The sequence below is a fragment of the Hemiscyllium ocellatum genome, unplaced genomic scaffold, assembly GCF_020745735.1.
Source record: "Hemiscyllium ocellatum isolate sHemOce1 unplaced genomic scaffold, sHemOce1.pat.X.cur. scaffold_847_pat_ctg1, whole genome shotgun sequence".
NCBI lineage: Eukaryota > Metazoa > Chordata > Chondrichthyes > Orectolobiformes > Hemiscylliidae > Hemiscyllium > Hemiscyllium ocellatum.
In genome coordinates, this window is record NW_026869266.1 from 14,413 (window position 1) to 22,957 (window position 8,545).

The 8,545-nt window shown below is 55.0% G+C and overlaps 1 long non-coding RNA gene across 1 annotated transcript; it reads left to right on the top strand.

Moving 5' to 3' along the window:
- The first annotated feature begins 1,976 nt into the window (after positions 1 to 1,976).
- Positions 1,977 to 7,599, top strand: LOC132814494 (uncharacterized). Its single transcript, XR_009644423.1, has 3 exons — positions 1,977 to 2,118; positions 5,427 to 5,475; positions 6,855 to 7,599. It is a non-coding gene; the product is annotated as an uncharacterized LOC132814494 (long non-coding RNA).
- The last annotated feature ends 946 nt before the right edge of the window (positions 7,600 to 8,545 follow it).

Here is an 8,545-nt window from a genome sequence, read left to right on the forward strand (position 1 = left end):
TGTCAGTGTGATGGGGTGTGTCAGTGGGGGGAGTGTCAGTGTGAGGAAGTGTGTTAGTGAGGGGAGTGTCAGTGTGAGGGGGTGTGTTTGTGAGGGGAGTGTCAGTGTGAGGGAGTGTGTCAGTGAGGGGAGTGTCAGTGTGAGGGGGTGTGTCAGTGAGGGGAGGGTCATTGTGAGGGGGTGTGTTAGTGAGGGGAGGGTCAGTGTGAGGGGGTGTGTGAGTGAGGGGAGTGTCAGTGTGAGGGGGGAGTGTTAGTGAGGGGAGTGTCAGTGTGAGGGGGTGTGTTAGTGAGGGGGAGTGTCAGTGTGAGGGGGTGTGTTTGTGAGAGGAGTGTCAGTGTGAGGGGGTGTGTCAGTGAGGGGAGTGTCAGTGTGAGGGGGTGTGTTAGTGAGGGGAGTGTCAGTGTGAGGGGTGTGTCAGTGAGGGGAGTGTCAGTGTGAGGGAGTGTGTTAGTGAGGGGAGTGTCAGTGTGAGGGGTGTGTCAGTGAGGGGAGTGTCAGTGTGAGGGGGTGTGTTAGTGAGGGGAGTGTCAGTGTGAGGGGTGTGTTAGTGAGGGGAGTGTCAGTGTGAGGGGGTGTGTTAGTGAGGGGGAGTGTCAGTGTGAGGGGTGTGTCAGTGAGGGGAGTGTCAGTGTGAGGGGGTGTGTTAGTGAGGGGAGGGTCAGTGTGAGGGGGTGTGTTAGTGAGGGGAGTGTCAGTGTGAGGGGGTGTGTTAGTAAGGGGGAGTGTCAGTGTGAGGGGGTGTGTTAGTGAGGGGAGTGTCAGTGTGAGGGGGTGTGTTAGTGAGGGGGAGTGTCAGTGTGAGGGGGTGTGTTAGTGAGGGGGAGTGTCAGTGTGAGGGGAGTGTCAGTGTGAGGGGAGTGTCAGTGTGAGGGGGTGTGATAGTGAGGGGAGTGTCAGTGTGAGGGGGTGTGTTAGTGAGGGGGAGTGTCAGTGTGAGGGGGTGTGTTAGTGAGGGGAGGGTCGGTGTGAGGGGGTGTGTTAGTGAGGGGGAGTGTCAGTGTGAGGGGGAGTGTCAGTGTGAGGGGGTGTGTTAGTGAGGGGAGTGTCAGTGTGAGGGGAGTGTCAGTGTGAGTGGGTGTGTCAGTGAGGGGATGGTCAGTGTGAGGGGGTGTGTTAGTGAGGGGAGTGTCAGTGTGAGGGGGAGTGTTAGTGAGGGGAGTGTCAGTGTGATGGGGTGTGTTAGTGAGGGGAGTGTCAGTGTGAGGGGATGTGTTAGTGAGGGGAGTGTCAGTGTGGGGGGTGTGTTAGTGAGGGGAGTGTCAGTGTGAGGGGGTGTGTTAGTGAGGGGAGTGTCAGTGTGAGGGGGTGTGTCAGTGGGGGGAGTGTCAGTGTGAGGGGGTGTGTTAGTGAGGGGAGTGTCAGTGTGAGGGGGTGTGTTAGTGAAGGGAGTGTCAGTGTGAGGGGGTGTGTTAGTGAGGGGAGTGTCAGTGTGAGGGGGTGTGTTAGTGAGGGGATGGTCAGTGTGAGGGGGTGTGTTAGTGAGGGGAGTGTCAGTGTGAGGGGGTGTGTTAGTGGGGGCGGGACAGTGTGAGGGGGAGTGTTAGTGAGGGGAGTGTCAGTGTGAGGGGGTGTGTTAGTGAGGGGAGTGTCAGTGTGAGGGGGTGTGTTAGTGAGGGGGAGTGTCAGTGTGAGGGGATGTGTTAGTGAGGGGAGTGTCAGTGTGAGGGGGTGTGTTAGTGAGGGGGAGTGTCAGTGTGAGGGGGAGTGTCAGTGTGAGGGGGTGTGTTAGTTCGGGGAGCGCTGCACTGTCGGAGGGTCAGTACTGAGGGTATGCCGCACTGTCAGAGGGTCAGTACTGAGGGAGTGCCGCACTGTCGGAGGGTCAGTACTGAGGGAGTGCCGCACTGTCGGAGGGTCAGTACTGAGGGAGAGCCGCACTGTCGGAGGGTCAGTACTGAGGGAGTGCCGCACTGTCGGAGGGTCAGTACTGAGGGACCATCTGACTTTGAACCATTGTGTGCCCACAGTTCCCCCTGTTGGTGCTGGAGTAGTCTCAGGAGCAATAATTGGCACTTTCCTGGGCATCGTCCTGCTGGTTGTCGGAGGATTATATCTGTTCCGTTACATTGTCAGGAGGAGAGCTCGGAGTGAGACAATTTTCTTCAAAGGAGCCAGGTGAGAAATGAGAGAGAGAGAGAGAGAGAGAGAGACAGAGGGACAGAGAGAGACAGATAGAGAATGAGAGTGAGATAGAGAGAGAGAGAGAGACAGAGGGACAGAGAGAGACAGATAGAGAATGAGAGTGAGGTAGAGAGAGAGAGAGAGAGAGAGAGAGAGACAGAGGGACAGAGAGAGACAGATAGAGAATGAGAGTGAGGTAGAGAGAGAGAGAGAGAGAGAGACAGATAGAGAATGAGAGTGAGGTAGAGAGAGAGAGAGAGAGAGAGAGACAGAGGGACAGAGAGAGACAGATAGAGAATGAGAGTGAGGTAGAGAGAGAGAGAGAGAGAGAGAGACAGAGGGACAGAGAGAGACAGATAGAGAATGAGAGTGAGGTAGAGAGAGAGAGAGAGAGAGAGAGACAGAGGGACAGAGAGAGACAGATAGAGAATGAGAGTGAGGTAGAGAGAGAGAGACAGAGAGACAGAGGGACAGAGAGAGTGACAGACAGAGAATGAGAGTGAGATAGAGAGAGAGAGAGAGAATGAGAGGCAGAGAGAGAGACTGTGTGAGGGAGTCAGAGCTCGGGGAGTGTGACAGTCAGACAAAGGGAGAGGTGAGGTTAAGAGAGTGAGGGAGATGGGGGGAGAACAGAGAAACATGAGAGACCGGGCGGAAAAGGACTCAGAGACACAGGCAGTGAGACACGCACAGTAATGGAGAGGGAAGGGATGCGAGAGGTACAAACTGGGAGAGAGACAGCGAGACAATAGGTTCACGGCCAAGCTGAGAAGGAGAGAGAGAGAGAGAGAGAGAGAGAAATAACGAGAGAGTTGAGGAGATGCAGACAGATACAGGTTTACACAGAGAATGCACACAAATGACAGGCACCCAGAGAGAAAATAGAGAGGCAGATGGACAGACACACACACAGAACGGAACAGAGAGAGAGAGAACGAAAGAAACATGGACAGAGAGAGGGAAGAGAAAAAGATTTTTTAACAAGTGAGAAAGACAAACAGGCATTGAAAGCATGACAGAGACAGGGAAAGAAGTTTCGAGGAAGAGACAAATCAACAGAGAAAGAAAGTATGGAGGCAGAGAATAATCTGGGTATCTGTTATTCTGTATATAACCCACCCTGAACCCCTCGATTAGATTCCAGTCTGTAACTCACTCCCGGGGTATCTGTTATTCTGTATATAACCCACCCTGAAACCCTCGATTAGATTCCAGTCTGTAACTCCCTCCCGGGGTATCTGTTATTCTGTATGTCACCCACCCTGAACCCCTCGATTAGATTCCAGTCTGTAGATCCCTCCCGGGTATCTGTTATTCTGTATATAACCCACCCTGAACCCCTTGATTAGATTCCAGTCTGTAACTCGCTCCCGGGTATCTGTTATTCTGTATATAACCCACACTGAACCCCTCGATTAGATTCCAGTCTGTATATCCCTCCCGGGGTATCTGTTATTCTGTATATAACCCACCCTGAACCCCTCGATTAGATTCCTGTCTGTAACTCACTCCCGGGGTATCTGTTATTCTGTATATAAACCACCCTGAACCCCTCGATTAGATTCCAGTCTGTAACTCACTCCCGGGGTATCTGTTATTCTGTATATAACCCTCCCTGAACCCCTCGATTAGATTCCAGTCTGTAACTCACTCCCAGGTATCTGTAATTCTGTATATAACCCACCCTGAACCCCTCGATTAGATTCCAGTCTGTAACTCACTCCCTGGTATTTGCTATTCTGTATATAACCCACCCTGAACCCCTCGATTTGATTCCAGTCTGTAACTCCCACCCGGGTATCTGTTATTCTGTATATAACCCACCCTGAACCCCTCGATTAGATTCCAGTCTGTAACTCCCTCCCGGAGTATCTGTTATTCTGTATATAACCCACCCTGAACCCCTCGATTAGATTCCTGTCTGTAACTCACTCCCAGGGTATCTGTTATTCTGTATATAACCCTCCCTGTACCTCTCGATTAGATTCCTGTCTGTAACTCACTCCCGGGGTATCTGTTATTCTGTATATAAACCACCCTGAACCCCTCGATTAGATTCCAGTCTGTAACTCACTCCCGGGGTATCTGTTATTCTGTATATAACCCTCCCTGTACCCCTCGATTAGATTCCTGTCTGTAACTCACTCCCGGGGTATCTGTTATTCTGTATATAAACCACCCTGAATCCCTCGATTACGTTCCAATCTATAACTCACTCCCGGGGTATCAGTTATTCTGTACATAACCCACCCTGAACCCCTCGATTAGATGCCAGTCTGTAACTCACTCCCAGGTATCTGTAATTCTGTATATAACCCACCCTGAACCCCTCGATTAGATTCCAGTCTGTAACTCCCTCCCGGGTATCTGTTATTCTGTATATAACCCACCCTGAAACCCTCGATTAGATTCCAGTCTGTAACTCCCTCCCGGGGTATCTGTTATTCTGTATATAACCCACCCTGAACCCCTCGATTAGATTCCAGTCTGTAACTCCCTCCCGGGTATCTGTTATTCTGTATATAACCCACCCTGAAACCCTCGATTAGATTCCAGTCGGTAACTCCCTCCCGGGGTATCTGTTATTCTGTATATAACCCACCCTGAACCCCTCGATTAGATTCCAGTCCGTAACTCCCTCCCGGGGTATCTGTTATTCTGTATATAACCCACCCTGAACCTCTCGATTAGATTCCAGTCTGTAACTCCCTCCCGGGTATCTGTTATTCTGTATATAACCCACCCTGAACCCCTCGATTACGTTCCAATCTATAACTCCCTCCCGGATATCTGTTATTCTGTATATAACCCACCCTGAACCCCTCGATTACGTTCCAGTCTGTAACTCACTCACGGGGTATCTGTTATTCTGTATATAACCCACACTGAACCCCTCGATTAGATTCCAGTCTGTATATCCCTCCCGGGGTATCTGTTATTCTGTATATAACCCACCCTGAACCCCTCGATTAGATTCCAGTCTGTCACTCACTCCCGGGTATCTGTTATTCTGTATATAACCCACACTGAACCCCTCGATTAGATTCCAGTCTGTATATCCCTCCCGGAGTATCTGTTATTCTGTATATAACCCACCCTGAACCCCTCGATTAGATCCCAGTCTGTAACTCCCTCCCCGGTGGTATCTAACTCCCTGTGAACCATGTTGGTGAGTTTGGTGGCTGTGCCAGCCCCGTGCCCTGTGGGTGACGGGCCGTGTCGGGGGATGGTTGAGGGTCCCGGGGACCCCGCCCTGTGCAGTGACGCTGACCCCTGTGTGCCCGCTCTCTGTTGTGTTGCAGTGCCGCTGAACGGGGTAAGGCTGGTGGCAAACCCGGGACCGTCAGCAAAGTAAGTGTCAAATCCTCAGGGAGGAGGGGGCCGCACTGAGTCTGTCCGGGGGGGGGGGTCAGCGCCAGGGTGGGGCGGCTCCCGGCGCCTCAGGGACACAGCGGGGCTGAGGGGTGGGGCCATCGCTGGGGTTGGGGTAAGGCCGTGGGCAATGGGAAAGGGTTGGGCAGGTGGGAGGCACTGAATCCAAGGTGGGATTGGAGGGGAGGGGAAATGCGAGGGTGGGGGAGGGGGAAGAGACCCCCTGGCTGGGTGGGGTTGCGGGGGAGGGGATGTGGAGTGTCGTTGGAAGGAATGTGCGCTTGGAATGGGAGTTGGGAAGGTGGGAGGCTGGAGAGGGTGGGGTTGAGGGTGGGGATTGATAGGGAGGGAGATGGGGGTGAGGGGGAGGGAATACGAGGGGCTGCGTGACTGCAGCCTGAGGGGAGGGGGGGTTGATTTGGAAGAGAGAGGGGGTTGGGGTGGACTGGAGGGAGCGGAAGGGGATTTGAGTGGGGGGGGGGGTGGCGCGCGGAATTGGAAGCAAGGGCGATAGGGGTTGGGGAGGGAGGGGAGTTGGATTGGACAGGGAGGGAGAACCGCAGGGGAGGGCGGTGAGAGGGAACGGGATGGGGTGGTGAGATTGGGAAGCAGAGAACCCAACGGGGGAAGGGGAAACGGTCTGTTGCCAGCTCTCTTGGGCAGCAGGGGAGGGGGAGAGAGGGAGAGAGAGAGAGAGAGAGAGAATGAGAGTGAGAGAGAGAGAGTGAGAGACAGATAGAGAGAGAGAGAGAGTGAGAGGGAGAGAGCAAGGGAGAGATTGAGTGAGATAGAGAGTGCAAGAGAGTGAGAGGGTGAGAGAGAGAGAGCGCAAGAGAGAGAGGGTGAGAGAATGCAAGAGAGAGAGTGACAGCAAGAGAGAGAGTGCGTGAGAGGGTGAGAGAGAGTGCCAGAGAGAGAGAGTGAGAGCAAGCGAGAGAGAGAGTGAGTGAGATAGAGTGCGAGAGAGCACGCAAGAGAGAGAGTGCGTGAGAGGGAGAGAGTGAGTGAGAGGGAGAGAGTGCAAGAGAGAGAGGGAGAAAGAGAGTGCAAGAGAGAGAGAGAGTGTGAGAGCAAGCGAGAGAGAGGGTGAGTGAGATAGAGTGCGAGAGAGAGAGAATGACAGCGAGAGAGAGCGTGAGTGAGATAGAGTGCGAGAGAGAATGAGAGAGAGCACGCGAGAGAGAGTGAGAGTGCAAGAGAGAGCAAGTGAGAGCGCGAGAGAGAGAGGACGCAGGAGAGTGAGCGGGTCTGGGGCTGGTTGGGAGAGGTTTCGGTTAGCGCTGCGCCATCCTCCCGGGCGGTGCTGCTCCCAACCCACTCGCCGGTTCCTCCGTGTCTGTGTCTCTGCCCCCGCGCAGGGACCTGTGCTCTACGCCACCCTGGACCAGAGCAAGAGCGGCAAGGCGGGCAGCGAGAAGAAAGGCAAACTCTCCGAGTCCAAGCGGGATAAGAAATAGCGGTCAGCCTTGCCGCGGGCACCGGGCGGGCGCGCACCCGCCGGCGGTCCGCGGGTCCTCATGACCATTGAGATGACGCTGACCGACTCCGACACTGGCAGCGACACGGAGGCCAGGCAAGCCCCAGGCGGCCAGGGGAACGCCAAGCGGAAGAAAGGACCCAACGCCAAATGAACCGACCATCTCCCCCGCCTCTCTCGCTCACCCACCGCCCTCCTTTCTTCCTTCCCTCGCTCTGCCGCCCACTCCCTCTTCCCCGCCCCGCCCCTCACCGTGCCAAATAAAGACCGCGTACTGACATTCACCCCCCCACTTCCCCCCTCCCCCAATACTGACCCCGGCCAGCTCCCACAGAGAGGCGCATGCCCAGTTACCCATCAGCCCCTGCTGCCGCATCGCGCCGCGGCCCTCTCTTCGAAGCGCCCTCCATTCGCCGGCTCTGCTCTCTCTCTCTTCCGAGACGCACACCCCTTGCCCCCCACCCATCTCTGCCCCGTGGCTCACCTCCACACCCCACCTTTCGCCCTCTCCCCATCGCCCCACACACCCCTCCACCACCCCACCCCACTCCAAAGTGGATTTTCCAGCCTCATGTTTGACCGGATGGAGTGGGGCGAGGAGGGGGGGGGGGGGCAGGAGGAGGAGACTGGGATGAGGGGGGGAGTGGGAGGGGGAAGATGGGGGCGGAATTTGGGATCGCACCAGGATGGCAGGTGGCGTGATCCCCAAGTGAAGGTGGGGAGGTTGGAGAGAAAGAGCGAGTGAGACGTTTCAGAGAGAGAGAGAGAGAGAGAGAGAGAGAGCAGCGAGACTGGATCCAATCACCCCCTTCCTCCTTCACCTCTGCTTCAGGCAAATGGTTTGAATGCAGCGGACAACCCCTCTCACACTGGGCTCCATGAGGTGCTGGGCTCCAGGCCTGAGTAGATTGGGCGCTGGTGACCACACTCGGAGCACCGTGCACAGTTCTGGTCTCTGTATCCCTCAGTTAGACCACACTCGGAGCACCGTGCACAGTTCTGGTCTCTATATCCCTCAGTTAGACCACACTCGGAGCACCGTGCACAGTTCTGGTCTCTATATCCCTCAGTTAGACCACACTCGGAGCACCGTGCACAGTTCTGGTCTCCGTATCCCTCAGTTAGACCACACTCGGAGCACTGTGCACAGTTCTGGTCTCCGTATCCCTCAGTTAGACCACACTTGGAGCACTGTGCACAGTTCTGGTCTCCGTATCCCTCAGTTAGACCACACTTGGAGCACCGTGCACAGTTCTGGTCTCTGTATCCCTCAGCCAGACCATACCTAGGTGAGGAAATCCTCGCCCTGACGGCTCGGTCGATGGGTGTTGGGCATACGGCAAGACCCAACCGTCCAGCTGTCAGTAAACCAGAGCAGAGCCACCTCAACACCTCAGGCCCCTCACCCCACTGCACCGTGACAGTCAACTACCCCTCCCCCCCAGTCGCTCCCAGTGACGGACAGTACCAGCGCCCACCACATCCCCTCGTGACGGTAAATCGGGAATTAACCTCTCGTGGACATCATCCACTATTAATGGAATATTAACGTTGAAAGAGAGAAACACAAAC